General features: G+C 35.0%; 1 long non-coding RNA gene across 1 annotated transcript in view; it reads left to right on the top strand.

Moving 5' to 3' along the window:
* Positions 1-2,011: 2,011 nt before the first annotated feature.
* LOC129924254 (uncharacterized) overlaps positions 2,012-12,890 on the top strand; it is a 38,956-nt gene continuing 28,077 nt past the window's right edge. Inside the window, exons 1-3 of the long non-coding RNA XR_008776258.1 lie at positions 2,012-2,026; positions 2,164-2,315; positions 9,551-9,708. This is a non-coding gene — a long non-coding RNA (uncharacterized LOC129924254). The remainder of the gene's footprint in view (positions 2,027-2,163; positions 2,316-9,550; positions 9,709-12,890) is intronic.

Genomic DNA, 12,890 nt, shown 5'->3' on the forward strand with positions numbered 1-12,890 from the left:
TCAAGAGCATATCTTTGTTCTAAATGCAAAAATGACAAAATATGGCCACCCTGTAGTAGATCTTGTACTCACAGAAAGCCAATCAAGTGTATGCTAGAGTCTACAGAATCTCATGTTGTTTTGTTTCTGAATTCACTGCAGCTTATCAGTTTTACATGCTTGCATTGCATTTTATTAGTTAAGCCAGAAAAGTAATACTGCAATTGATGTAATAATATTTTAAAGTATAACAATTTGTCAACAGACCTAATCATTACCAGTAACAAGAACCAAACTAAATAAAAGAGAAAAAATAATATCCCTTTCATACTCTATAACAGAGGTTCTCAAACTTTTTTTGATCCGGGGACTCCTTTGAATAGTCAAAATTTGCCCTCGAATCCCAAAGTGACTAAGCTTCAGAACTACATAGTAGATAATTTTAAAATGTAGAAAAAAAAGTATAGGGAATGATTGATTTATGAAATTGTAACTTTTGTTAAAAGTAAGTTTTAAAATAATGAGTTGGATAACTTGGATAACTGTCACGAGATTTTAGGAGTGTAGGCCTATTTGTGTCTGGGTCAATGTTTTTATAAATAGCAACCGCAAATTTCAACGATCACAAATTTCTAGTCCTTTTTTTTTTTAATGTCATGAGATTCTTGGCGGCAATGTATCCAAATAAAAGACGGGAAATCAGCCAACAACTTTGTACAATGATCCATAATGCAGGGTATAAAATTGGAATTATTTTTGAAACCAGAATCTTTCATATCATTGTTCAAACATTGGTTGTAAGTTCCTCTTTTTTGTGTGTGTTTTTATTGTGTGTGTTGATATCTCAATTAGCTGCTCCTGCATTAGTATGGATTGATCTGTTATTGGGATCTAGAGTTTGTCTACGCGCTAAAGAGTTCAATAGGGTATATCAAGTGAAGAGTGTCTTCAAATCTGTTGCCTAGGTCGTCATAAAATAGTTCGTAAAAGACAATAAACAGTAGAGATGGGCGAGTCGATTATTATTCGAATTACCCGATCGAATTAACTGGCTATCAGCGAAGAAATTTTTTAAATTGTAAACTATTTCCTTTTTTTTTCCGGACCTCCCCACGGTCGCATGCGGACCACAGTTTGAGAACCACTTCTTTATAAACAAACAGAATCCCACTCCTATCAAAGACCAGCTTAGCACTCGAACTTCTGGCCCAACACACACACACACATAGTCTCCCCTGAATTAAAAAAATGTTAACAACACAATTCTCATGTCTCACTCACAATAATAAACAACTCCCACACAGTCTCACATCTTAAACCCCCGTCTCCTGACATACTGTACTAGTGGAGAGGCTTTTTACAAAACTTAAATTGACTCTGTCCGTCTGGGAAAAAATCTGAACACGTTATTACTCCAGCACCTATTTTCTGATCAAGTTGAAACTTCACTACTGGAATTCTGTCTCGCCGCACCTTCGATATGGAGTCACGGAGGTCACGGTCTCACGCGTGACGGCTTGGGGGGGGGGGTGGTCTCAGGATTCGAGACCGAGATCGTCTAGACCAGGGGTTCTCAACCTGTGGGTCGCGACCCCTTTTGGGGTCGAATGACCATTTACCAGGGTCGCCTAAGACCATCGGAAATTTCGGTTTCTCATCTATTTTTCATTGGAAGTTTTTTTTTTTTTTTTTTTTTTGTGTCATGCGATTTCTTAAGTGTTGTTACAAGCAAATGTTTAAACTTTTTTTTGTAATTTAAGCACACATTTATTTACACTAAGTAAAATTAGATAATGCTTTGGCTATGTAAATACATCATGGATGTCAGATATATTATATACATTTAAAATTTGATTGTGATCTTGTAACATTAGCAAAATCATATTTAGGCTCTACCTACGTCTATGAACGAAATAAATTTTACGGTTGGGGGTCGCCGCTTAGTGGGGAATCGTATTAGGGGGTCGCCGAGCTAAATAGGTTGAGAACCGCTGGTCTAGACGATAGTGTGGAGCGCATAGAACATGACCGAGCAGCCATCTCTCTTGTGTGTAATAATAAATCTAACCAATCTAGTTAATTAAAACTAGTTTACATTGATAATTAGCGATGATTTATTTTCATGTCTATCAACTAATATTAGATCAATCTAACATTTATTTATTTTTTTGTTCTTCTAATTAGATAATTCAGAAACCAGTGAATCTATTTCTAAACGTTTGCTGTTTCTCGCTCATGGATAGAACAGCAAGTAAAGTCAACCTTCTCTGTGTCCTACAACTTCTTATATACTTTTGACTTCTCTCGACTTCCAGAATGATCGCAAGGCAGCAAAGGTTTGAGTTTTGTTCAGCAGATTCAATATTTGTGCCGCTCGTGAAAATCAATAAATACTCAAGAAACTGCTCTTTGCGAAACCTTTTACAATGATATATAAGGCATATTAATTAGTATTTAATGTTGGAAGGACTACTTCATAGAACAACAAATTCCTATATGAATCATAATATTCATAGCAACGGATGATAAACCTGAAAAAAAAAAAAATTCCAGTGTGTTTGATGATCACACAGGTCAAGGGCTGTTGAATAAGGGGACAGTACTGCTGGTGCACGCAAGTATGACCTGTGCTGAGGTCATGTGACAGATAGCCTTTATGGGGGAGAGACTCAGTGTGTAAAGCAGTGTTTCTCAAACTTTTTTGTCTGGCGGCACAGTAAAAAAAAAAACTACAAAAGTTTTGCGGCACACCACGAAGAGCAACAGTTGTTTTATAATAAAAAGAAAGAAAAAAATACCTGTTTTTAAGTAATATATTTAATGTTAAGGGTGTGCCTGTTTTTGAGAGCAAATGTGATCTAACCGAGGCTCCAGAGTCGACAAACAAACTAACATTTCATCGTCCATTGTAAGAAGTCTCTCTCTTTTCTAAGACTTGATTTCAGTCAGTGCTCAAAATCCAAACTCACAAAACCATGAAGATGCAAATGGAAGAATTAACGTATTTCTCCATGGATAACAATGAATATAAGGCTTAGTGATAAATTATTAGCATACACCTAACCAATTTACATGAAACACATCGCTTATTATTATCGTTACCAATTCGAGAACTGCTGTGCGTCTGCTAAGGCGGCCAACATTTTATTCATTATAATAATATATGTATAGTGGACAATTCCATAACCTGAATAGCTAACACCCCTTTCCGTCATAATGGAAAGATCCACTACTACTACAGGTCATTGCAAGTTGGGATGTCATCGCAACGTAAAATAAAAATTTAATATTAGGCAGACCTGTGTAACGCTGCACGTGTGGCGTTCTAAAAACTCCCGCGGCACACCTGAAAATCTTCGGCGGCACACTAATGTGCCGCGGCACACAGTTTGAGAAACACTGGTGTAAAGAAAGGACAGTTGAGTCCAGGACAGCAAGAGAAAAACTGTGCAGTACATTGAGAGTCCTCGAAGATGTAGCTGTACGAGCTAGAGAGACTTGTAGGGATTAGTTAGGCAGTTCTGTTGTGAAGAAAAGCATTTCAGCTAGTGTAGCCAATTGTGTTTATTGGCTGTTGTTGTAATCTGTCATTAAACCGCCACTTTGTTTATTGAAGCTCTTGTAGTCAAGTTGTTTTAGATGTGTTGTTGGCAGTGTTTGCAGAAGGCCTGATAGAGAAGATCGTAACAATATAAACACACACATACACAATCCATATTAAGGCCACCAAGTGAAAAACAAATAAGCGAAAAGTTTCGCTAAATACTCAGAACGTGCGAAGTGTTTGGGAAACACTGCACTAGAGACACAATAGCGCTGACTTTGATCTAGGTTTTCCTTCAGTGGACAGTGACTTGAAATTCCCATCTCTTAAAAATTAAAATATGAACAAGAAAATATAAAAAATACTTTTTGAAAAAAACAAACTACAAAACTTTTTGACCAAACAGACAGAGTTGATATAAGCTTTGTAAAAAAAAAATGGGGGTGGGGGGAGGGAGTATTTGAAAATCCCCACGGGCCCCCCACTTGAGAGGACACCCAAGTTAGTGTGTATTTTACATTAAAAAAAAAATATTACGCAAAATACAGAGGCCTCAAAAGAGGTCAAGCCCTGGGCCCCCCAACGATGGAAAATTCCTAGCTACGCCCCTGGTGGCCGCCTGTTCGAGTGATATGCACTTCAATGCTAGGGCCTGGACTAGACTATTGATCAATATTTGTTTTGTTAGTATTCCTTCGTATTTAGATCGATCTCAAATTACATAATTCGAGATAATTTAAAATTTAGAGCATTTAAAGCGAAGGCCAGAAGTGAGAACTTAAAATTATAAATACAAATTACAAAAAAGATTACTTCCGCAAGAAGTTTATCTTAATGACGTCTGAAATACAAACATGGCAAGCTATAGAGTCAATATTTAACCATTTGACAACTAGAGTGGCCGGGAGTCGCCGCTACTGGTAGTCAACTAGCCGGAGGAAATTCCAGCTACCCGTCGCCACAGCGTGGCCCTCCGGTGGAAACGTCTAGTGGTGGAAACTAGATAGTCTAAGTACGTGTAGCGAACCAGGCCCGGTCGGGCTTCCCTGTGTGAGCTTTTGTTTTGTTTTTTCTCTCACTCGGGATTGGGATGGAAAAAACGCCCGGAACCCATTCCAAAGAGTCCGTCACGCCGTTCCACAAGGGTGCCGTCATCAGTGTCCCGTTAGCTGGAGTGGCGGTCCTTGCATGGAACAGTGGCGGTTACAGTGTAGGAATATGAGACAAGCTCCCATCAGTTTGCACTGTTCTCGGCCACTTGTAGCGAGTGGGGCCCAGGTGCGCTGTGTACACGTCACGGTCTGGCCCAGTCAATCGATATGGCCGTCTACCGTTGGGAGCCCTCAGACAGCCTTTCTAACCACCAATGGGATAATGGCGCCTAGGGCGCCGACACCCTTCTGGACTGCACTGAAGGTAGACAACTAGAGCGTGACCTCTATGTCGAAGGCGCCGACTAGAGGCGCCGATTTTGGGTTGTTTCGTTTACGAACGCACTGCTAGTTTTTAAACTATTTATACCTTTACTAACTCTGACCTAGAAGAGCGATAGTGAAGTTATTTTTAGGTGTCTGCAGCATGTTGGATTTTTAAGATTTTAGAAAATTACGTGTTTTTTTTGCTAGCCTTCAAAATGGAACATATTTAGGCATATGTGTAGGCTTTAATAGAATAAGATTCTAATGGGAATATTAATGTTTCAGCTGTAGAATATGGATATAAATAATGATTGAGGCAAGTAATGGGCAAAAAAAATGGATCTAGATCTAGACTTAGTTCACTTAGACTCTAGACTCTGGAGTACTAGACTCTACTCTACTCTAGTCTAGTCAGCTCACTAGTCACTCTAGAGTAGAGTTAGAGTACTAGACTCTAGACTAGAGTTGACTTGACTCTAGACTCTAGATTCTACTAGAATTCTAGCTAGATCTAGTAACTGTAATGAATCACTCACACTGTATCTAGGTCAGTTTATCGAAATAATTAATATTAGATCTAGATCTATAGTAGCTTCTTATATTAGGCACAGCTCATTGAATTCTCCTTTTAGAAACATGTCGCTTTTTTTGTTTATAATTAATTTGTTTTTATGTTTGGAGCTAAAAACGACGTTTCGGGACAGTGCACTGCATATGTCCAATTTTAGATAAGTTCCTGTATTTTTGTTCCGCTTTTCCAAAGCAGATGGCAGTTTTTTAGATTCTTGGTAACCAAGTATGTAAAGCTATTGTTTTAACCTCCCCCGGCAATTCATACCCATATAAGGGATGAAGGCTATATTATGAGCCTGTTTGATCGTAGGCTGGTGGATCTATCAAATTAAGCTTCCAAACATCTTTAGAAAGACATTCCAATCACATTTATACTGTTAGCTGTTAAATAAAATTAAAAAAGGAGGTGTTTCAATGAATAATAATGAATTTAACACATTCTCCTATAGTGCACAAGGCAAAAATCGTAATAAGAAATATTATTGGGATTAATAAATCTATGATTTTTTCAATGAATAAACATGACCTAAATCGAGATATCTAGAATATATAATTTATGAATGAAAGAAAAAGTGTGGGCTGCTAATTTGAAGCCAGAGACCATGCCCACTGCAGGTGATCACAGAGAGGAGAGGTATACACTAAGCGTGTAGTGTCACAACCTATCAAACAGGCAGTGGAGGGAAGGGGGAGAGAGCCATGAATAGAATTATAAGCATCTATGGGAGGGAGGGGATGTTAAGGTGTAACAAAACGAACATCCAAATTATGAAAAGAAGAGGGTTCTTGCATGGGAATTATAAGAAAGAAAGAGAGAGAGAGAGAATACATGTAGCCTAATTGAAAATATCATGCTTATTAAATAATAATAATTAATTTATAGATCTATAATTTATATAGATTTATTTCTGTCTGTTTCTACACATCGATCATTTAGCTAGGCATAAATAAATAAATAAACTATAAATGATATATATATATATATATAGAGAGAGAGAGGCAATATACTATAAATACATATTGCAGAAGTGAATCTACTTCTTTTAATACAATCTAAATAATTTTTTATTAACACAGATATAATTTATTAGCAATAACATAGTGGTGTTTCTTAACGGTGCTCGATGTGCACTAAAGGAGAAAGCACAAAAACTGCGTTTATTATAGGAGCATGAAGTGACCTGATTTATTTTAAAATAAAATCTTGACTATGAGTGGTAATTCAAAGAAACACAGCTATTTTTATAGTCCTTTAGTTGCAGAATAAGAATCTGCTTTCAGTTTTTTTGTAAGTTAAACCGTCACCAAATAAAAAAATAAAATAAAAATTTGACCTAGTTCCCAAATACGGTGTGCCTAATATAAGAATCTACTATAGATCTAATTAGTTTTTTCCTGTGAATTTAGTCATAAAATTGATTTTTTAAAATAACTGATACAAAGACGTTCAAAGTTATATATCCCTTCTCTTACGACTTAGCCTGTCTTAGGGATAGATAGTTTCTGACAACTGTTTAGTGGTGAAAGTGTTAATAATAAATAGACTAGAATCACTAGATTGTCACTAGATCTATAATATAATAATATAATATATAGGTCTAGATCTCTAGAGTAGATAGATCTAGATTAGATTGATTAGATCTATAGAAATCTATACTAAACTGACTAAACGGTGTAATACTATTTATAATGTGTATAATGTAGATCTACTGACTAGATGACTATATTGTCTAGATCTATCTATAACTAGTTAGTAGTGTAACTATAATTTAATACTGTAATAATTTAATAAAGTATAGACTCTATAAGTACTAGATCTATATATATATATAAACTATTATAACTATATAATATAAAAATATAGTATAAAAATAATATTAATGGACCTCATTCACCAATCGTAAATAAACATGTTTAGCCACTGCATAATATATGTATCACGTGACAGCCACTATGGATGGCATACTTTGTATAGAAGATATAGATAATCACATGGCTAAATGTTGTTTGTTTACGATTGGTGAATGAGGTCCATAACTATAACTATATTATAATTTTATTAAGTATGAAAAAAATATAGTATAAAATAGTAGTATTTTAATTAAGTATAGTCTAGTGACTAGTCTATAGTGACGGTATAGTCAGACAAATAGTATAGACAGATACTCAGTTAACTCAGATAGTGTGAGATAGTCATACTATTTGAGTATTATAATTAAGTATAGTCTAGTGACTAGTCTATAGTGACTATACTCAGACTAAAAGTATAAAAGTATAGACAGATAGTGTGAGATAGTCATAGTATAATGATTACGATAATAATGACTATTGTGATTGTCTAGATCTATAGTAATATATTTTATATAATAATAAATTATAATAGATCTATTATAATCTAGATCTAGAGTAGTTTATTTTGCTATTCAGACACCTACTATAGGCTAAAATTTCAAAGTTTGACTTTGACAGCGCATTATTTGACAATGGTTCGACATAAAAAAGAAAAAAAGTATCAAAATCTTCTTTAGTTTAAGTTTAAGGAGAATAAGGATGACTACTTATATTACCCTATATTTGTTATTATATTTAAGGGCAAAGAGGCCATGTGTTTTCATTTAATGCAGACAAATTTGACCCACATTATTTTATTCCGGAGACCATAATTTATTTCAGACAGTCTCTATATTTAGGCATCAATAAACTGCAATTTTAATTCTATATTAACATTAACTACATTTTGTTTTTTGTTTATTAATTTAATAATTTCAAATACAGATGATCTTTTGTAGTATAGTACAGGTTAAGATAGCCATTCTTGCCTAAATAGCTGAATCCTCTATATTCTCTCTCTATAAATCTATCTAGTAGGTCTAGATCTAGGCATTTAACTACATTCAATGTACCAAGCTCACTACAAACATTTGCCCATTTATTCTCTATAAAAAAAAACAAAAAACAAACAAATTTAATATAAGATCATTAACATTGATGTCCAAAACTGGCTGTCTGAAATAAATTTTGGTAAGAAAATCGTAATTTAATTCAAACACCCTATTATTTTTGTTGTATAAAATCAAACAACTTGGCTTATGAATCAAATAAAACAGCTCCAAAAACAGAATAAGTATTGCCGGGCTCATTAGCATAGATAGCAAAATATAGTCTTAACCCTAGGAAGAGGTAAAGTCATCATAGGAAAAACAAAAACATGATGTAGACATTTGAAATTCTTTTTTCTTTTACATAAAAAGACAACTAAATGGAAGGAAATTGGGTCAGAATCATTTTTAAATGGACATGCTAGTTTCATATCAAATATCAAAATAAAGATTTAATGACCACAAAAACAGCTAGTGTCCAAATTCATGTAATGTCCGGATTAAATAAACTACTCTCTATATAATTATATTAGATCTATATTACATTATTAGTATATAGATTCTAGTTTCTAGATCTCTCTATATATATATATATATTTATATCTCTAGATCTAGTATTTGTGGATGGCTGCCTGGTCGTGCGGTTTGCGCACTGGACTGTCATTTGAATTTATCGATGGTCATGGGTTCAAACCATGCCCGCTCCCTTCCCCCGTTCTCCTGCGGGAGGTCTTCACGTCTGACTGAAACTATGATATCTAGATCTATATGGTGACTATGACTATGAGTAAACTAAGTGACAGTCTACTAGAGTCTAGATCTGAATCTAGATCAAGTATTACAGTTAGACTACGGTATTAGTGACAGTAAGAAAGCCAAAGTGCTGCCTGTAATCCTGTATTGTTGCATGATGTAGAATCTTAGTGCATCTAGAAATCCAGTCCATTCCTGTATGATTTATGTATATGTTGATCAAGTCATGTATATTTATCACATATGATGTCAAGATGATGAGATTTATCACTACATCTAGATCTTATTTAACCTATTTAATACAAAATAGTTACTTAGTTATTTTGAAAGAAATACTTAAGACATCGTAAAATATGAATAGAGCAAATATTTTTTTTTGTTTTAATGTTGTCATTATTTTTCAGTCATTTTGCAGGAAACACTTTCCATCCATCCATCCCAATGGCACTACAGCCCATGGAGGGCTTTAGCTGGCTTCAACACATCCCTCCATTCAGATCTCTCCTTAGCCTTTTATCTCCGTCACTATCTGTGGGTCTTCATACAATTGATATATCTCATGGTAAGTACATGTCCTCCACCCTGTTTCATCTTGTATAGCACCATAGATTTTCCTAAGAATTTTTCGTTCCTAAGTATTTAGTATATTTTTGGTTGTCTTTGTCAGCGTTCAGGTCTCACTTGCATACACTGCAGCTGGTCTTATGGTTTTGTATATTATTTTCTTGGTTTCTCTTGATATTGTTTTGTTCTTAAGTAAATGATGGGTGCTATAAAATGCTCTGTTGCCTCCCGCTATTCTTTCCTTTATTTCTGTTAGTGGGTCATTTTTTCAAATTTGTGATTTATGATTTTAATATATGGTCCTATCTTTTTGATTGTCTCTTGTCATTGCGAGGTACTTGGGTTTACTGTCATTGACCTCAAGTCCTGCTGGTCGAGATGCTTCTTCTAGTTGTGTGAAAAAACTAGCATTATGTCAGACGTTTCTTTACCCAATAAGGCAATGTCATCGGCATAAGCAAGGTATTGTAGAGGTTAGCTGTATATCGTCCCTGTTGGTTGTAGACCCATATTTTCTCTCCTGAAGTATTTAAAAAGTTAGTAATATTTCCCCTTGTGTTTATGTGTATATTTCTTATAACTCTCCAGTGTCAAATTGAAAAGCATGCAAGTTAGTGAGTCACCTTGTCTTAATCCTCTTTTAATCTTAAATTCCAGTGAGTGTTCTCCTTCTATCATGACTTTACTTTTTGAGTTATTTAAAGTCATATGTATAAGTCTTGTCAGTTTGTTAGGTATTCAAACATTTTGTAGAGTGTCATGTATAGATATTTCCATTTGATACTGTCATAGGCCATATTTTGTAATCTAAATAGAGTTGGTGGATAGGTATGCTGTATTCAAGGCATTTTTCTAGTATACATCTTAGTGTGAAGATGTGATCAGTTGTGGATCTATCTGATCTGAAATCACCTAAGATTTCTTCTGAGTATTTTCCAAGCCTGTTAGTTCTAAGCCTAGACAGGAGTCTTAGAAGTCACATTGAGTAGAGAGATACATCTGTCATTGCAGCACTTTAGCTTGGATCCTTTTTTTTGTGTGTATTGGGATTATAAGAGCTGTTTCCCATTCTGTTGGTATTACTTCTTCTTCCCAAATTCTGGATATTAGTCTGTGTATTTGGGAATCTAAGTCTTTTCCTCCATATTTAATTAGTTCTGCTGTAATTTGGTCCTCTCCTGGTGCTTTGTGATTCTTCGTGGTCCTAATTATTTCTGATGTTTCAATGAGTGTTGTTTCTCTAAGGGATCTGGTCCTCCAATGTGGCAGTTCATATTCTCCATTGTCCCCTCAAAGTATTCAGCCCATTCCACAATCAAATAATTCAAATAATTCAACCGTTTTACTAGAAATAGTTTTACCTTTCAGCAAAGGAAAATGTCAAAATCTGTTTTCACTTGCTTGCCTGGAAAAATGGGAAAGTTTTGTTTGAAAAGATTTAGCATGCACATACATTTCATGTGCAATACCTCCGAAGAAAAAAAAAGTTTGAGTCTTCCACTCTTCATTAGAAATATTAGTAGCAAAGTCATAGTCAATGTCCTTCAAGGAACGTAACAATTTCTTCCTTGAGATCCAATATTCTACTCAATATCTTGTCCATGCTAAGCCAGCAGACACTACTGTGGTACCGATCATTGGAATGTTTTATTTCCAAATCTTCAAGTACTTCTCTGAGTTTCAATCTTTGACTGGATCTTTAAAATATTGCAAATAAGAATTTACGCTAGGTTTAGTTTAGGCTTTTTAGAATGATGTCTGACTGGATCTTTAAAATATTGCAAATAAGAATTTACGCTAGGTTTAGTTTAGGCTTTTTAGAATGATGTGTAGAGACTATTTCTTTCACCTCTTCATCATAACTGATAAGAATCAGAAATTTCAATAATTTATATAGATATTTAAAATTAGTTATTTTTATATATTTGCATTCTTTATATGTATAATCTATAGCTCACCTAATTTCTGTAGGTATGTGCGGGTCGCATAAAACAGTTAGGCGGGTCTCATGTGGCCTGTGGGCCGTAATTTGCACACTTCTGATCTAGCATATCCGATCCATGTCTCTTATCTATGAGTATATGATCTATTTGATTCTGGGTGTTAAATCAAGTGAGATCCAGGTTACCTTGTGAATACTCTCATGTTAAAATTTAGTGTTGCAGATAGACATTCCTTTTCCTGATGCAAAATTCACTAATCTTATGCCATTATTGTTGGATTATTCATGTAAGCTTTCTTTGCCAATTGTTGGTCTGAATGCTGGTTCTTTTCCAATTTTTGCATTAAAATCTCCTAGGACTATTTTGATGTCATGCTTTGGTGCTTCATCATAAATTCTTTCCAGTCCATCATAGAAGGCTTCTTTTGTGTTATCATCTGCATTTTCTTTAGGGGTATGGACATTGATGAATAATGTGTTGAAGAATTTTCCTCTCAAACATAGTGAGCAGTCTATCACTTACAGGTTTAAATCCAATGACATTACCTGCCATTTTCTTTTTACAGTAAAATCTGTACCTAAGTTAATACTTCCACCACTATAAAATATAGTATACTCCTTAGTTCTGAGAATGTCTTTCCACCTGGTTTCCTGTATGGCTACAAGAGGTATCCTTTATTTCTTTAACACTTCAGTAAGTTGGGCTAGCGCACCTGCTCTATAAAGGCTTTGCACATTCCATGTTGCAAAACAAAAATCATGTCCTTTTCCAGGCCGAGGCTGTTTTCCTTTGAGATCTGTCCAGGTTTTCTTGTGAGTAGAAGCTTTCATAACAGTATTTGTTTTTTATATGACAAAGTAGTTAGCCCTGCGCACAACCATCTGGGGGGCTGCCCCTTTCAGCTCTCTGGATAGCTGCCTTTATTTTCGGGTAAGGTGCCATAGCCTTTGTGGATCCCTCCACAAATTTCTCACAATTTATTGAATAAGAATTAGAAAAAGCTGAAAAGAAAGAGAGGGATAAACTAGAAACAGATATTGGGGAATAAGAGAAAGAGATGAAAGAGCAGCTCAACAAGCAGCTCAACAAGCTCATCAAAAAGAATTAAAAGACTTAGAACTCAAACAAAAACAATTAGAAACCAAACAAAAATAAAGTGAGGAATGGATAGAATTAGCAAAAGTAGAAGCAGTCAAAGTAAACCCTAATATATCGACCCAACAAACATCTCCAAATT

This window comes from Biomphalaria glabrata, chromosome 1 (assembly GCF_947242115.1).
Source record: "Biomphalaria glabrata chromosome 1, xgBioGlab47.1, whole genome shotgun sequence".
NCBI classification, from domain to species: Eukaryota; Metazoa; Mollusca; class Gastropoda; family Planorbidae; genus Biomphalaria; species Biomphalaria glabrata.